This window comes from Acipenser ruthenus, chromosome 4 (genome assembly GCF_902713425.1).
Source record: "Acipenser ruthenus chromosome 4, fAciRut3.2 maternal haplotype, whole genome shotgun sequence".
Classification (NCBI taxonomy): Eukaryota; Metazoa; Chordata; class Actinopteri; order Acipenseriformes; family Acipenseridae; genus Acipenser; species Acipenser ruthenus.
Window position 1 is genome coordinate 101,619,458 of NC_081192.1, and position 17,715 is coordinate 101,637,172.

General features: G+C 38.9%; 1 long non-coding RNA gene across 1 annotated transcript in view; it reads left to right on the forward strand.

Moving 5' to 3' along the window:
• The window catches only part of LOC131736979 (uncharacterized), a 35,317-nt gene extending 30,376 nt beyond the window's left edge, over positions 1–4,941 (forward strand). Inside the window, exons 2-3 of the long non-coding RNA XR_009328584.1 lie at positions 2,020–2,085; positions 4,169–4,941. This is a non-coding gene — a long non-coding RNA (uncharacterized LOC131736979). The remainder of the gene's footprint in view (positions 1–2,019; positions 2,086–4,168) is intronic.
• The last annotated feature ends 12,774 nt before the right edge of the window (positions 4,942–17,715 follow it).

The following is a 17,715-nucleotide window of genomic DNA, read 5'->3' on the forward strand; positions in this document are numbered from 1 at the left end:
TAGAAAGCAACAGGTGGGTCTTGAGAGTTGATTTAAAGTGAGCGACGGTGGGAACATCACGCACCAAAGCTGGGAGAGAGTTCCATAGAGTAGGAGCCATGAAGCTAAACGAGCGTTCTCCAAGTATGGTGCACTTTTGTGGGCAGGGACATAGCGGGTCAGCAGTTTGAGGAGGTACTAGGGATCTGTGTGATGAAGGGCATTGTAGGTGAGCAGGAGAGTTTTGAAAATAATCCTGAACTTTACAGGTAGCCAGTGCAGCTGGGCAAGACAGGGGGTGATGTGATCACGTTTTTTACATCTGGTAAGGATCCTGGCAGTGGCATTCTAGCTGCAGTCGGTTTATGGTGCGTGCCGAGAAACCACAATATAGAGAGTTGCAGTAGTCGAGTCGAGAGGAGACAAATGCATGACAAAGTATCTCTGCATCTGGGAGGGAAAGATGGGGACCGACTTTGGAGGTGTTTCGAAGATGGTAGAATGAAGATTTGACCAAGGAGGAGATGTTGGCATCAAAGGAGAGGTTGCTGTCAATGAGTTAGTTTTATCAGTATGGAGTTAGAGACACAAGCCAAATAGATATGCTCCTTTTACTACCTGGGGATGCAAAACAGTAATTAAAACCCATTTTTAACCACCCATAATAGGGGGTTATTGTAAAAGTGTTTACTCCAGTCTTTTATAGTTCTACTTTAATGTACACAACTGACAGTTTGAGAATTGTGAAGGGGCAAGTTGCTCAGGTACAAATAACAGTGTTACATTTACTCGTATTTACTCCTGTTCTGGATTATTTTGGGCATTTCTTTGGTTTATTATTTAAATCTTGGAAAATGTTTACACTTTTACATTTTACACTTTCGACTGGATCTGTCTTCTGTAAAGACAACATTCTCTTGTTATGCGTCCAAAGATCAGCTTTCATATATATTGTAATGAATCTGGGCTTTGACTGGGCCATTCTAAGACATTCAGGTTCTTGCTGATGAGTTCATTATAATACTGACAGCAGTATAAGACCCGTACTAACCTCTCGACTGCAGAGCTTGCTCTTTACTTGAATGGTAAGACCGTTTGTCTCTGAACCGGGAGGTTAGCAGTTCCCATTCAGCCCTTGCTTTCCATTCAATACAATGGGCTGAGATGCCAATTACCGCCATATGGGAAACAATCCTGACCCCTGTGGTTGAAACAAGGCTGTTATATTTGATTACTAACAGTTTAAATTTCAACTTTTTTAACATTAACACTGGTTATTTTTGGAGGATTTTTGGAGGGTGATATGTATGTTACCTCCCCCTCCAGCAACACAAAGTCATACACCTTTTGATTTTCTGTTTCTAACACCTTTTAAAGATAGTCTAAATGTTAAACAGTGATCTCTTGTAGCAACTACCCTGAGGGAGCTATAATTAAATGTATGGTTGCTACAACTGAAACCAGAATTTATAGGTCAGGCCTGCCTGATGTTATTATCTATAGCTGACAGTGATGCAAAATACTACTACTACAACAACTACTACTACTAATAATAATATAAACAACCATAATCATTTTTCATATGGCTTAGTTGCATAAAACATGAGGACCTTCGCTAACTTTTACATTTTCTGGTTTTCATGTTGTATTGTAATTCATTTCAAAGAGAAACATGCAGCTGAATTTATGCCCAGCTAGTTAATTATTAATGAGTTGTCAATGTGTGAGTATGATGTTACTTGTTAACAGAGTTTGTGTTAAATATTCAATCTCAGTAAAACAAACCTTTGCTTCTCAACCATTGATTTCATGGTTTACTTTTCATTTAAGCTGGAGCACACTGAAATTACAATTCAAATGCAAAGTGGTAACCCTGAGCATAGCTTTTGTTTGTGCAGGTGGTGTCGAACTGAACGAAAACTCTACTTGAATAAATCCAGTGACAGTTGAGGTGCATTTAGTTGTAATATTATATGTCTGTTTCTTTTTGCTGGGTGTTATTCACATGCACCCTACCGAACCCTTTTTTTTTTTTTACAGAAACTACTGTATATGATTTTGGAACTAATGACTGTTTGGAATCTCAAGACAGCAAACAGTAATTATGTGAGTTCATTTGTTGATGTCGAGGTGATGTAATTGGGAGTTACAACCCTTAGGAGCCCTTACATTGACATTCTGGGTTGTTTTATTTATATTTGTATTATTATTTTTGTTTTAGTTTTGAAAAGCTTTTGAGTTGTGCGCCCCATTTTAGAAATCCCATAGGATGATGAGGGTGGGTCTGGGGGGTTCAGTGCAACCCCGAAGGGAACTGGGTTCAGTAAAACTATACAACATGAATCAGTATGGCTCTTCGGTATTCAGTTTGCATTGACATCATTTTATTTCTCATGAAATGACATTGAAGTATGACAGCTGATGAACATTTTCAGTTTTCAAAGCAAAAGAAAACAAAGCTGCCGCAGTTGTTCTTTGCCCCTGTACTTTTGATACTGAGATTAAAGTTTGTTTGGGAGAAAAATACTTTCCTCCCCTCCAGGGTCGAGCATTAAGCAAGAATAGATGAATACGTTTTTAATCCTTAAAATAGTTCTGGTAGTGCTAGATCTGAAGATTACTAATCTCATGTTTGTATTACTTCCTTTTACATGAGTTCTTGCTACTTTCATCCTTGTATTTGATGTTCCATTGAAGGAAGCAGTAGTACCACATTACCCTTTAACCTAATCTAGCAATACCACCTTAAATCACTCTGTATGACAGCAACAAGGCTGACGTGCCAAGGCTAAATGTTATATGATTCTACTGGGTTAATGTTAAGGACATGATGCAATTCAGTTTCTTATTTGATCAAGTCTGAGTTGGCATGTGATGTAAAGAAAAAAAAAACTCTTTTACATGTACTGTATAAATAACTCATAAACATACAATGCCAAAATGTGATCCATTCAAAGAGGAGCATGGGGATTCAAGTAGATACAGGGCAGCCTTGCTGTAAATGTGCACAACTGATGGATATAAGGTTCATTTTCAGCAACCTAAAGGGATGATTCAATCAAAATAATACAGCACAGCCATGAATCCCATTTTATATGGTTCCATTCAATTACAGTGCCTTGCATAAGTATTCACCCCCCTTGCACTTCTTCACATTTTGTAGTGTTACAACCTGGAATTAAAATGGATGTATCAGTGTGGCACTATGTATGTGTAATTCAATTAAAGCTACATTATAGTATTTTTGCTATCACTGGAGTGTGTGTTGGTGGTGGTGGTGGGGTTGCTGTAATAGCAGAGTTGATAATATAGCAGAATTAAAACAGTAAAGAAAGCTAGTTGAACCCAAACTTAAAGGAGGTTGAATGAATAGGTGGCATCTGACATTAATTTTTTTTACCTATTACAAAATACACAAAATGGTAGCTATTTTTTTTTATCTGTGAATTTTTAGCAGTTCTACTCCACTTCAGATTAAAAAAACAAAGTGACCAATTTCAATTGTGAGTAGCTGTGAAAGCAGAGGGGCATGTTTCAGTGGTCTATCAGCATGTTAAAGGATTGAGTCCCTTTTGAAAGGGACCTGTCTGCATGTTGGAAACAAAGCATTTACATTCCATCCTCAAAGCGTATCTTTCACTTAGTGCCTAAAGGATGTATTAATTTAATTCAATAGGTATACATTTTGCTTCCGTGAAGTGTAGACAGAGTGTCATACTGTCTAAAAAGGCTTTCAGCAAAAGAAAAATAAGCAGACTGGGGATAAGGAGGAGTAATGTATGTTGGCAGAGGATTCTTAGTAACTAGTAGCAACATGATTTTTGTGCACTCATTGAGACCTAGTACAAGACTTTTTATGGTAATAAGCTGCCCAATGGTTTCACTCCATTACTAACGATACAGTTAGATGTAGCACCATTTTCGACTTTTAAAGTTGTGAGGTTTCAGTTTTACAACAAACAAATCTTCTTCTAAAAATAACTTTTTAACACCCAGCTTAGGTCACAAGTGTCCTCAGTGGCTAGTAGCCAACACAAAACTACTGTAGTGGTATATTAAGTGAGGAATGTCTAAGGCACAGTGGTAATATTGTTCAGGCCAGGTAACATTGGGCAGTCAGGGAGGTCTTCAAGCTGTTTCAATTGTTCTGTGACTGTTGATCATTTATAATTGCTTTTACTTCCTTCAGGGAATCTGCAGCGATGTCTCCTCCCCAGAGCAGAATGTAGAGTCATCATTTATGCAGTTTTGGACACTGAAGCACCTGCAAACCAGTCACCTGCTATCAGACCTTTAACAACAACTGTGCAACAGGGAGATGAAGCTTTTACATATAACAGAATACACACAAGGGGTACCATTTGCATAACAAAAGAGCTAATTGTGAGAAACAGCCCAATGGGGAAGCCTCCACATGCATGTCTCATCAGTGCTCTTAGTCCTATTCCAATATGAGTGTTACAGTCAAAGATGTTTTAAAAGCAGAAACATGTAGGCCTCTCTTTGTTTTATTGATAGTTTATTAACAAATCTATATTAAGCATCTGTTTACTGGTGATTTACTTTGATTTCCCTATTTTATTAGCTTTAGCTCAACATGCTTTTTGATGCAGATGTGACATGTGGTCTTGCCATTGTAAAGCGACCTGATGCTGCTTATGGGGATACCCCTAATAATAAACAAAGGCTGAGATTCCATTTGTTTTACATCACGGTTTTGCTATTGTAAGGGTTTTTCGAATTATCCAACATTGCGCGGAGGCCCTGCGTACCCACACCTAGCTGACCACTGGCGCATGGATCCCAATGTGAATCTATTGGCAGGGAAATCAGTATACCACACACACGTCAAGTTTACAAGACTTTATTTAGCACACAAAACAATATCCAATATCATGAACACCCATAACCAATATACCATTCCCCGGGCTGAACAGCACCCCCCACATTGCAATTCACACAGTGTCACACACTAAAAATCTCTCCCATCAATACATACCTAAAACCACAATTATCCCCTCTAACACCGTGCAATAAATACTTTGTCATTTCACATCTAATTGGTTAAATAGCTAAAATTATGCGTGCTCACATTATATAAATAAATATTTTCTAAAATACATAACTAGAATAAATAATCACTATAACCAGGCAGAACAAAACAGCAATATGTAACTCAGTTTCCAGAAGTGGATCACTCCAAGATATCCTCCACCCTCTATAAAGTGCAATGACCAGCTCAGCTGATCCGTGGTCACTCTTAATTGCTTTCCGATCCAGGCTTAACTCTCCCGGCCCCTCAACTGTCCCACACATTTCCACTTCCTTCTCCTCCTCACAGCCATATCACGGCTGACTTTATTGTGTCAGTCCTGCACATTTCCACTTCCTTCTCCTCCTCACAGCCCTATCACAGCTGGCTTTATTGTGTCAGTCCTGTAGTATTAGATGTCTCCTCCTGTCGTGTTGCAGCCTGTTCCGGCTGATCCAGCTCCCTATCGTGGCGTGACCTTTTTAGGAGGCATTTAGCCCAGCGTTGAGGTCCAGCGCACTGCTCCTGATCCGTGCCGTCCCCCTCTTGTAGGGCTGGTCTACTCCCCCGTCTTCTTGACAGCGCACACAAGGAGGAGCTGGAAACAAGCACAATTAAACCCTGTGCCAGTGCACGGCATAAATTAGTGTCCCGAACCTAACCCAGCAATGTCATTACCACCCTGGCCAGATTAGTTGCCAAGCGGTCATTCACCCCAGGTACTGTGCAAATCAATCTTACATACTTTCCTTACGGTCTCCGTCTCTCGGTCCCCATCTTTCTCTTCTTACAGCAGAGTCGGCTTCCCCACACTGCTCGCTCCAGGCCTCTGGCCAGCTTTTCCTTACCTTTCCTTACGGTCTCCAAACTCTCCGTGGCGCCTGTTTGGTTTCTCTGCGTGGGTCTCTCCCTTCTGTGCTGGTTCTCTCTCTGATTCTCCTTCTAATTGTCTGCTCTTGCCTTCCAATCAGCTTGTTTTTATAGGGCTCTTAATTAGTCCAATAGAGTACCTCAAGTGCACTTCGCCTGGGGAAGGTGGACCCACCTGGCTATTTCCACTCCTTAGACTATCCTTCCTTTCTACACCTGGAGACATAGATAAAGACTTCTCAATGAAACCCTTTTTTTGATTAGCTTAATACTTTACAATTGAGTATTTAGTTTCAATAGGATTCCAGAAACTGAAATCACAACACGGTACAGTTTGGACGTAAAGGGCCCATAAAGACAGCCTTTTGAACTGGCTGAAATCAAGAGCCAGGACCAAAACTTGTGATATAATAACTATACTTACAGAGAAAATCCTCTCCTTCGCTAGTATAAAATCCAACCAAACCAGAAGGAAAGGCACCTCAAAAGCATATGGCTACAATGGCAAGTGGTTTATTTTCACAGACTGACTGACTTGGCGGCTTGCTCCAGTAATTGCTGATTTATTGACATGCCCATCTGAATGCTTTGCATATAACATTGCTTCATACCATTCATTTTGTTATAGAAACGCACACTACTCCAAATTGAATGAAAATCAGTTCCAAAGCACAGTTACTGGCTTATGGCTTCATTTAATGTGAGTGACGCTTCCTGTTTGGGATAGAAATGTGAGTACCTTCAGCCAGTCATTTGGATAATTGTGCTGGACAGATTGAGTCGGGTCCCAGAATAAAGTATATAGTTGGCCCCATCTAGACACTGGGTCTGAGGTCAAGAGGTCATACTTCTGGGATGAATTTGGACAAGGTATCGAGTCAGTTTTCTTTGATAACCGATGTGGGGTCTGTAACACCCATCCATCAGATGGGAACTCATTTTGTTATCTCTTCTGAATGATGGCACATCCGAAACCTTAGATCCATGACCTATCACACCTGATCAACCGGGATGAACCTCTGACCTTCTAGGCCAGTGCAGAGGGTTGACCTACTGAATGACTGATACCTGAGAGGTCCTGATATCCATTGGTAGGTCGTTCCACCACTGAGGGGACAAGGGTGGAGAAGTAGAGGGCTCTGGAAGCGGGGGAACATAGGGGGGGTACAGCTAACCTGCCGGTGGTAGAGGAGCGGAGGGGGCGAGTGGGTGTAGGGAGAAATAATAGTCTGGAGATAAGAGAGAGCAGAAAGGCCGAGACAGCAATAGGCGAGTACCAGAGTTCTGAATTAGATGTGGGCAGCGATAGGGAGGCCGTGGAGGGAGTGGAGTAGCGTGGGAGAATCGAGGAAGGGAAAAGACAAGGCAAACAGCACAGTTTTGGATGAGCTGGAGCTGACGGATAGCGGAAGCAGGGAGGCCAGCCAGGAGGGAGCTGCAATACCAGGGCTTGACCTAGGAGCTGCGTGGAGTAGATGGTGAGGAATAGTAATAGCATATATGTGAATACATTTTTCTTGGCCTTGGTCCACCAGTGTAAATAAAATGAACTTTGTTGAGATTTATTGGTCATGCTTTATATAACACAGGCAATCATTAACCCAAATTACAAAGTACAGAGTAATTAATAAGCTAGTGGTAGTACATAGTGGTAATCATTTATTTCTTTCCTAGTGATAACAGTTAATATTGAGTAGGTTGAGTCAAGGGTCAAGGGAATAATATTTATGTGCTTGTAATATCATAATAATCGTAATTACTAATAATTATCCCGATTAACATAAAGCCCTATTGATTAATCATATTTACACACAAGTATAAAAAAAAACAAATGTATTGCAACTGTAGCACATGCTATCCCATGGTTTCCATTTAGCAAATGGAGTGTTCATGATATTAAAACATTACACCATATTGCCAAATACTGCATAATACACAGTACACTTCCCCATCTGTTCAATAATTCAACTGGCAGCATCCATTTTTCCAATATAAATGAAAACAGAAAATTAAAATGAACTGCGGTTACATTTTTTAAATGTTAACTCCTGTAGTATCATGACTGATGGGATTGAAACTTCAACAGAGCTGCAGCCAAGGTAATACTTTGGGCTGTCCAATGTCTGTGTGGGGGGGAGGTGGGGGGGGGGGGGGGTGGGGTGGAGTGTGGTAGACCTCTGGACAAAGGCCATATCCCCTGTTTATTAAACTGTCTGACTGCCTGTCTTCCTCTGGTTCACTGTTGGCCAAGGCAGGCACAGGCCCTAAGGATGCCTGTAGTCTTTTCAGGCCTGGCTGCCTCAGCAGGAGTCGATATGCCTTGAGGCAAAGATTGTGTATAGCAGGGCATCCTTAACGAACAACACTGCTCAAGTGCTGTTACAACACTTACTTAGCATGACTCCTTTCAGCTGTCCCTAATTATGTGGGCTGACCCTAATTTCAGGCTCAGCCCCCTGGCACCCTGGTAATAACTGTTCCTGTATTTGACAAACATTGTGTAATTGCATTTTGATAAATAATTAATAAACATGGCTGTGAGTCAGTCACATACCTGTACATGTGTACTTTTAAGATGGTTCAACACATCTTTGCAAACTAAAATTAATATATCTTTGACACGTTGAAGCTGCAGTTTTTTCTGTAAAAATAATAAGCAAAATACACTCCATATCATAAATGACCAAAGATTACTGAAGACTGGCAATTGTGAGTACACTTGAATGTTTTGTTTCTGTATTCATTTTTATTTTTGATGAATTTTGGGTTTTTATTCTTTTGCTAAGGGAAAAGGTTAATTAAAAAGAAGTGTGCTGGGATATTGAGGAGGTCTCAGGAAGGTTATAAAGGATTACAGACCGGTTTATATCTTATCATCTTGCAAGATTTGTGGCCATTACCACATACACCCTTTTAATAATTTAAATGGTATAATACACTGATATAATTTCTTCTAACTTAAAACTTGGACTACAAACTCACTACAGATGGTAGGACAGAAAAGTACAAACACTGTTTTGCATCTGGCCATGGAACTAAGCTATGTTGCTACAGGCTACAGTGCATAGAAAGTGCTATAGAAACAGAATATAATGAGAATAGAAAAAAAAAAATGTCACAAAAAAGAAAGATATTTAAAATCAGAAACAAGGAATGCAAAAACATGGTCACAAAACCCTTTACTTTTATGAAAATTGCCAAGAAGCTTTCATAACTATTCATGGAAATGTCATTAACACATGCAGTCAAAAAGAACATCAGTATATATTTTGACTGAATATTTGTCTTAAAAAAAAAAAAAAATGAAATGGATTGATTAAATTACCATCCATGTTTATTCTAAAGGTAGCTCAAGTATAAAATATGCAAAATCTTTTAACAAGATGTAGTTTTGCTCCTTGAGGATAAAGATGATTTTTTTTGTTGATTTTTTAAAAGTTCCCCCCAATAAAAATATAACTAATACACTTGTCATTTATATTGTTGTAATGACTGATTGACAACTTGCAATCTATCTATCTATCTATCTATCTATCTATCTATCTATCTATCTATTTGTATTAATATGATATAATATATAAACAGAATTGTTAATGTAATTAAAAATACAATGACACACTGTACAGGCTCCCTTGTTACGACACCCCTGTGGATTCTCAAGGATGTGAGCCAGACTCCTGGAAATATTTTTCTGAACGCTGTGGTAAATATATTTTCCAGTGCTACAGAGTTTGAGTTTAACATAAGTGTTCCCTTTTCCAAGGACAACTTTCAGATGTATATTAAACAGACCTGCAATTACTGTTTGACTGTACTGTCAAGAGAAGTAAATATACAGTAGTGTGCACATGCATTATAACACTATTGTTTCTGTTGTTTTGATTTGTTGTGCAGATGAAATCAAACCACCATAACTGAAAATCTTGGAAAATTGTAAAAATAGGTAAATTAGTGATTGCCTAATTTAATGGATGACTGTAATAGGCCACACATGCAATCAATTAAAAAAAGTAAGCGAAAAGGAACACACAGCCACAAATGGTAAAATGGATGAGACTTTTCAGAAGTTGTTTAAGATGCCTAATTAAAGCACAAAGTTGTTGAACGTTTTCACCCATGAGTGCCTATTGTTTCTATATCACTGATTACTGACCGACAATTGAAATGCTCACCCCCAGAGGTTTGCATGCAGGTAGGTATATAAAGGATATAAATGACAAATGTTCTAACACATTTGCACACTACTATATATATTTTTTAATGCATTTGTTAACTAGTAGAGACAACTACAGTATTTCGTTTCTTGGAAGCTATCCAAATATGCACAAATAACCAAACACACCAAAAGACCAAACTAAAAAGTGAAGCACATCATCTGTAGAAACGAATCACCACTGAACATTAAGTGTACCTTTCCCTCTTTGTATCCTAAATTACTTAATTGGACTAATTAAGTGCTTATTAGAAGCTTAATTTGTCCAATTAATTAATTTAGGGTACAGTTGGAAAAAAAAACCAGGAGGGTCACCGGCCATCCAGGACCAGGATTAGAGACCCCTGATCTAAACAATCCAAACAGGACCCAGAGACTAGCAATAGTACAATTGATAATAATATAGAAGAGAACCAGATAGACAAGGGTCTCTTTTAAACACACACTTTCTTAGTAAAATTAAGAAATGGATTGCTTGAAATTGATTCTGCCCTCCGTGAAGTCCAATATTTTCATGTTTGTTTCATGTAAAAGTACTTTTAAACTTTAATTTGTCAGTGATCAATAAAGCAGAGAGTTTACCAGCACCAGGGATGCTGCCATAGTTTACAATCACTATGTCATAATCTTGACTGAATCCACTGCTGGTAGGCTCTCATGTATACTGTAAAATCAATTGCTTTACTTAGATGAAAATGTAGGTACTTATATTGGACTTTATGCCACCCTCTCTGTTTAAATAGGTAATTACTTTGTTCCAGTATATTTCACACACGGGAGATATTCTATAACTGTGAATGGAAAACAACAACAGAAAAGTTTTGAGGTGAGGAGTTTTTAACTAAAGTTACAAACTAAAGACATCACACCATCTGTACTTAATTCTCAGATAATTTATGTTAAATTGATGTTATTTTTTATTGTTGCTATTGTAATTGAATGGAACAGCAAGGGCTGGAGTCGAACTGCAAACTGTACGGTTCAAAGACGAACGTCTTACCATTCAGATTAAGAGCCAGCTCGCCAGTTGAGAGGAAAGTACGTTTCTTATTCTGATGTCAGTATTATTAACTCATCAACCGCTAGGAGGAGATTAATTGCAATATATATATGCTAACAAGATTTTACTTAATTAATAGATAACCTAGAATACACCATTTGTGGAACACAAAATAGTAATTGTGTGTTGTAATGTAAATTTACTGAAGACAGCATTTAAGGGTGTACAGTCATTACTGCTCCTTATTTAACTAATCTTCTGGTGCTCGCTAACACACAGGCTATAGTATTATGGATGTTTGACATCCTTCTCTGATTTTAATAAACGTTAGTTTGTGTGCTTACACAGCATAATGTGTTTGGAACAACTTATCAATTGATGTACTCTAAAAGACATTGAAAATCTCTGCATTTTTAAATGAGCTGTTTTAAAAGATTCTTATTTTGTTCATGATCATACTTTCTTAGGATTATTGTTGGATTGCTTTTTGGTTTAACGTGTTTTGCTATTGCCACCAGGTTGCCCCTGTAAACAGGATGTTTGCATCTCAGTGTACAAATCAAAATCAATATTTTAAAAGATAAGTATGTATTGTACATGTAACAGGGCGGACCCTGTGCACTGCAAGTGAGTGTCTTAACCACAGTGCAAAAGAGCCGGGCTCCTGTGCATTTGCCGTTTTAGAGTTTTTAACTCATCACTTCTCACCGACAGGGGACAGGACAGAATTTGTAACGGCAGTGTATGACACAGCACTGCCCGTTACAAACAGAATCACATTAAATGAAGCTTACCAAGACTTTAAAATTAACCCTTTTTGTCACTCTTTTGTCAAGGTATGACAGTTTTATCTAGTACCATAGTTACTTATTTATCTTTATGTTCTTTTTTTTTTTTTTTTTAATAAATTTAGTCGTCGCCAATTATTTTACCCCGGTTTTCACCCCAATTTAGCATGCCCAATTATTATCTGTATCCCCGGCTCACCGCTCGCAACCCCCCCGCCGACTCGGGAAACGGAGGCTGGAACACGCGTCCTCCGAAACGTGCTCCTGCCAAGCCGTCATTTTTCACACTGCAGATCCACAGCAATGCCACCAGACCTATAGTGCCGGAGGACAACACAGATGTGGCGGCTCCGCTGCAGAGCCACAGGCGCCCTATCGGCCACAGGGGTCGCTGATGCGCGGTGAGCCGTGGATTCCCCTGCCGACCTAAGCCCTCCCTACCCGGGCAGCGCTCAGCCAATTGTGCGCCGCCCCCTAGGAACTCCCGGTCACGGTCAGCTGTGACATAGCATGGATTCGAACCTGCGATCTCCAGGCTATAGGGCACATCCTGCACTCCGCGCGGAGCGCCTTTACTGGATGCGCCACTCGGTAGCCCGTTCTTTGCTTTTTTAACTTTAATTGTGGGTATGCAGATGTTCATGCTGCCTTGCTGTTGTTTCATGCTGGACAGTAGTTTAGAAAGTTAAAACTGCTGCTTCCTGGGACCCTATTACTTTATGTGTCAATCCCTCTCCCATGCTCTACAGTGAAGCTCGATTATGAAGCTCATCTTTAGCACAGGAAGTAATAGGGTACCAACAGGAAGTAACACATTTTTCTGTATAATCAAAATTTTATTTAACAATAACAGATGTTCAGTACTATCGAATGCACTTTCCAGCAATTGCCTAAAAAGCTACATCTACAGTTTATATAAAGTGCAAGTGTAATGGAGTTAACATATGTATAAAACAGAGCTAGAAAAGAAACATACATGTGCTTAGGACCAATATCATAGTGTGAACAGCCTACAGCAAGAGAATATTTGGTGCTCTTATCCATATATCTGAATGACCCCAAATAAACAGCTTCAGCTTTTTAATATGCTTTTTATACACACATTGACTTAAAAAAAAGCTGAATATATTTACAAATACCAGATGCTGTATGCATATAAATAAATTTCTATGGCAACAGAGACTGTGGATACATTTCATTAAGTACTAAGACGATGTCTTTAGGTTTGTTTGTTTGTCTACCTAACCTTCTAATCCCAAGAACATTGAAATAATCAAGACTATACCAGGCCCACGATTTTCAAACTTGCACTTGATTCAAAACAAGGCACGGTGTGTATACTGTATTCCTAAATGTATTCCTGCAGATAAAACTACTCACTGTGGTTGCTGCTGGTTGCCAAGTATGTTTATTGAAAATATAAGGTGTTTTGTTCATTAAATGGTGGGTTGCCATAGGCATCAGAAACCGGCTTGAGTTTGTTTCTGTGGGATCCCCCCCTCCCACCCCCTAGGGGTACAGCAATGGTGTTGGAGCTAGCTTTTGAATTGGGTAACTTCCAGGGAGACATGGAACCAAATTAAATATTTAAAGGTAGAAATGCAATGCAAGTGAAGGAGAATATTCACCATTTTTTCTACCATCAACATCTTTTTTATTTGATTTTTTTCCTGCAGTTTTGTAGCTTAAGGAAACAAGCTCTGATTAGATTCAATGCACATACAACATCCACAGCATATCTGCAGTATAATATGCTCTCATCATAGTCTAGCAACAAAAGGTCATGATGATAAAACTTTTTTTTTATTTAGTGCCCAATTATTTAACCCCTGATTTTCTTCCCAATTTAGAATTGGAGCTGAAGGTTTAGTGGCCATCCTCCAATCCCACGACCAAGCCAGTTTCCTCTTTTACACCCAGGAAAGGGTGTTAGTGTGGATATTAGTGCGCTACCTCTCGAGGACAAGGGCTAGCCATGCAGGTGTCCATCTGAGCTCACTGGACACCTGGCCAGTAGCATCTGCTGTAGTGTGATGAGGAGAAGCAGTCTCTGATGGTTTTGCCTCCCTAACCCACAAGAACGTCAGAGCCAATGCGACAGTCCCTTCCGGAATCCCCAGAGAAGACTGGCGACTTTGCACCGCCCTGCAAACCTGTGCTCCCCTGACTGCATGACTCACCCTCCACACCACGTGGCCATGCTTTTACCAGGTGAGCCACTCGGGGAGCCCCATGATAATAACACTTTCTTACTGGGACAAAAATATATATATTTAGGACTAATAGATTTTGCCATTATTAGACTCATTTATTTATGGGATTCTAATATTTGTTTAATGCCTATCAATACATCCATTCATCACTTCAAACATACTGTAGGGTCAAAGTGACAAAGCATTTACCACCGTGCAATGTTAACACATTTTTTTTTCTAAAAAAAAGAAAACAAGACATTGATGTAAAACAGCTTCCAATAAATAAGGGCATTTGAGGAGCTCCTACACAAACTCAGTTGTTTATTCTTTCTAGTTCTGTAAGCAGTTGGTTTTATGTCTTACAAAAATGGTGCAAACTTAGCATGGTTGTAAATACTTTGTGATTATGGCCTGTAATATGAGTATACATTCATTGCTGTATTTAGTTAATATAAACAGTCACAGTCCTAAATACTGCATCCATTTAAATAATTGACATGGAGGGCTCCTTGGCATTTTACATACTTTTAAAGACAAAAACACACTAATGGGTCTAACACTCTGTTAGAGAATGGCATATTGGATTTCATAACCACTGTAAACCAAGGGCATATTTTAAACAGTGGTGATACTTAGATTTGCAGCAGTTAAACAAATTCATTACAATTTTCACCCTTTTTAGCAACTTTGCAAGCAAATGCAATGAAATAACAAATAGTTTTTGTGTACACTTAAAATCTTGAGTCGTTAAGTCTTATTAGTTTAAACACCTTCAAAAGACACCTGTTTTCCATTCTTTTTTGTTTTAAATAAATAATATTGGCATATGACAACTGGTTCTGAACCCTCCCCCCAAAAAAACCAACCATATACGAATTATTGCATTATAGACCTGTGGGAGAGTTGATCTGAACGTAACAACCATCTCTTTAGTAAAAGAAAAAGAAACTGCCCAAATGCAAATGAACCACCCCTCATTCTTGCAAATATTGTCTTATCCATTAGCAAAAGCTGACAAAAAAGAGTGGATTCTCATTGTTGGCTGACGGGGAGAAGTCAACAGAAGAATTCCATTCAAGCAAGTCTTGGGGGCTCAGTGCAGTTAGGTTTTGTTTGGCACCATTCAGATGCCGTAGACCGTGGTAACAAAGGCAGCTTTCAGCTTGCCTTGCTGTAAAAGCATGCTGAAAGCACAGAGCAAGGAAAAGTTTAGGTGAAGCCCAGAGAGGTGAGCTGTGTGTTTTATGTTCCTGTTTATTTTGCACTGGAAGACACTGGAGGGCTTCATGAGGGCAGTCAAGCACATTACACCTTTCCTGAGTAAACAATTAATAGCCAACGTTTCCAGCTTGGCTTCCTTTTGCACCCAGAGGAAGGGGGCTGGCTTGGCAGGACGGAAAAGCAAGAAGAAAAATGAGTTTAACCCTAACATTGTTTTAAGATAGTGTAACTCTCTTAACAATGAGGAGGCACACCTCACAATTAGTGAGAATCGTTGACATAAAGGAATACATTAACAAGGCAAAGAGGTTAAGCAATTAACTTGTTGATCAGTTTTCTCATCCAAGTTTTGTGGCAGTACATCTAAGTACAGGTGTGCCTGTGTGTGCTTCTGCACCCACCTGTGCATTGAAGTGCATTATGGTGTAGCATTTTTAAACAGCTGCAGAATAACAGGAAACCTTGTGAAAAACCTCTCATTTAGGACAAGACATTTTACCGAAAATTTCTCTTTTCTCAACAATGGATTTTAGCCAGCCAGCTGTACAATCATACAGTTAATTTACCCTCTATTGACATGTGCTACAATACTTCTGGTCTAGAGGACTTGGAAAGAATACAACATGGTTCTGCACCTCTGGGAAAGGCTACATTTCAGGAAATACATTGTAGTGTATATATATATATATATATATATATATATATATATATATATATATATATATATATACACACTACAGTGTTAAACTGACATATGGCACTCTAATATATATAGTGCATTTATTGCTTTTAGAGGAGCCATATTGTCCGACATAGGTAATATAGCTGGTATACCACAATTATACTTATAATGTTGCCATTAGAGTGCCATATGTCAGTTTAACACTGTATTACAGGAAGAATTTCCATTCAAACAGTACTTTTTTCAAATAACTGTCAAGGTAAGGGTTTATGAATTGAATTTCGTCCATTATATCTTTACTTTTTTCATTTTTTAAAATTCTAACAGCTGTAAATATCTGTCCTCCAATGAAACAAAGGAGGGGGAATGTAGAATAAATAAGTTGTACAAAGTTAAACAATCCTCTTACCCACCCATTTCTCATGAGTAGGGCCCTACGAAATTCACTGGAGAATTAAAACCACTAACCTGCAGGAGTAACCTGAAATTCAGTCCTAAACCTCCAGATGTCCATGTAGCCATTTATTTGAGAGATCGCATGCAACAACATCCACCTGGTGTCTCAACTCTCCTTGATTGCAATGCATGGTAAGGGACTAGTGGATCTTATACAGTGACAGTGGTTTGAAATCTGTAACGTTAGAGTTCATCAAACACTTAATAAAGTTGCAGAATTAATAAACACATACCGAGCACTGGCACAAGAATTACACAGCACAGATGCCAGTATAAACAAACAGTGTGCTAAAACTTTCCACAAAGTTTATGGAAAATTGATGAGTTACTACAACCCTGATCAATGCAGAATAAAACCACATTTTATTCAACCAGCTCACAGGTTTCTGAAGGCAGTAAGGATTTTCTAACTATTTGTAGTTTGGATAAAGAAAACCTCCTGTTAGATTCTATTCCAGGGTTTGATGCTTACTGTAAATCAGGAATGGAGGGATATCCGTTATATGCAAAAGGAAATGGTAGTGGAATTTCTTTGACCACATTTTGTTGAACTGCAGAATAACTATTTCCCAATTTAGCAAGAAAGGCTAAAAGATATTTGTCATTTGTTACCAATTCTGTGGATCCTGAAAGAAGTGTTTCTTCATATGGACACTTTTTCACAAAGCAACGTCAATCCGTGAAAGAAGACCAGCTGAACCAACTGACAGTTGAGAGAGGTTTTTTTTTTTTTACACAATTTTGATTCTGCATTTAAAACCAAACATTAATTTTAATGTGTTGATGTTGATGGCAAGCTACAATGCATAAAGCTCATAAGGATTCAGACTTGCAACAGATAATTGCTTAAACTCCAAACCTACATGATCAATTAAGTTTAGTAGATATTTTTTTGGAAAGGAAGATTATGGAGCACACAGGGTAAACCCCCACAACACACCACCCCCTACCATAGGGAATAGTGGAGCTGAGGGATGCAAAACTGATCAACTAATTGCCTTACCTCTGGGTGAACGTTTCTCACTGGAATGCCAAGTAAACCCCCATCTTGGTTCCTGACAAAATCCAGAGTCCCTGAGAATCTGGCAGCGAAATTATGTGAGTCCTCTAACCCTTAGGCCAGGAAAACAAAGTCAAATTCCAGGTGACCAAGTTGTGCCTCCAAAATAACATTGCCTAAAGGTGCCTTTTGACTGCTGCACTAGTACTTGAATTAATGTTTCAAACTTAAAAGGGGAATAGCTGTGCTTTGCCATCTTGAGTACAGTCATTTTCAACT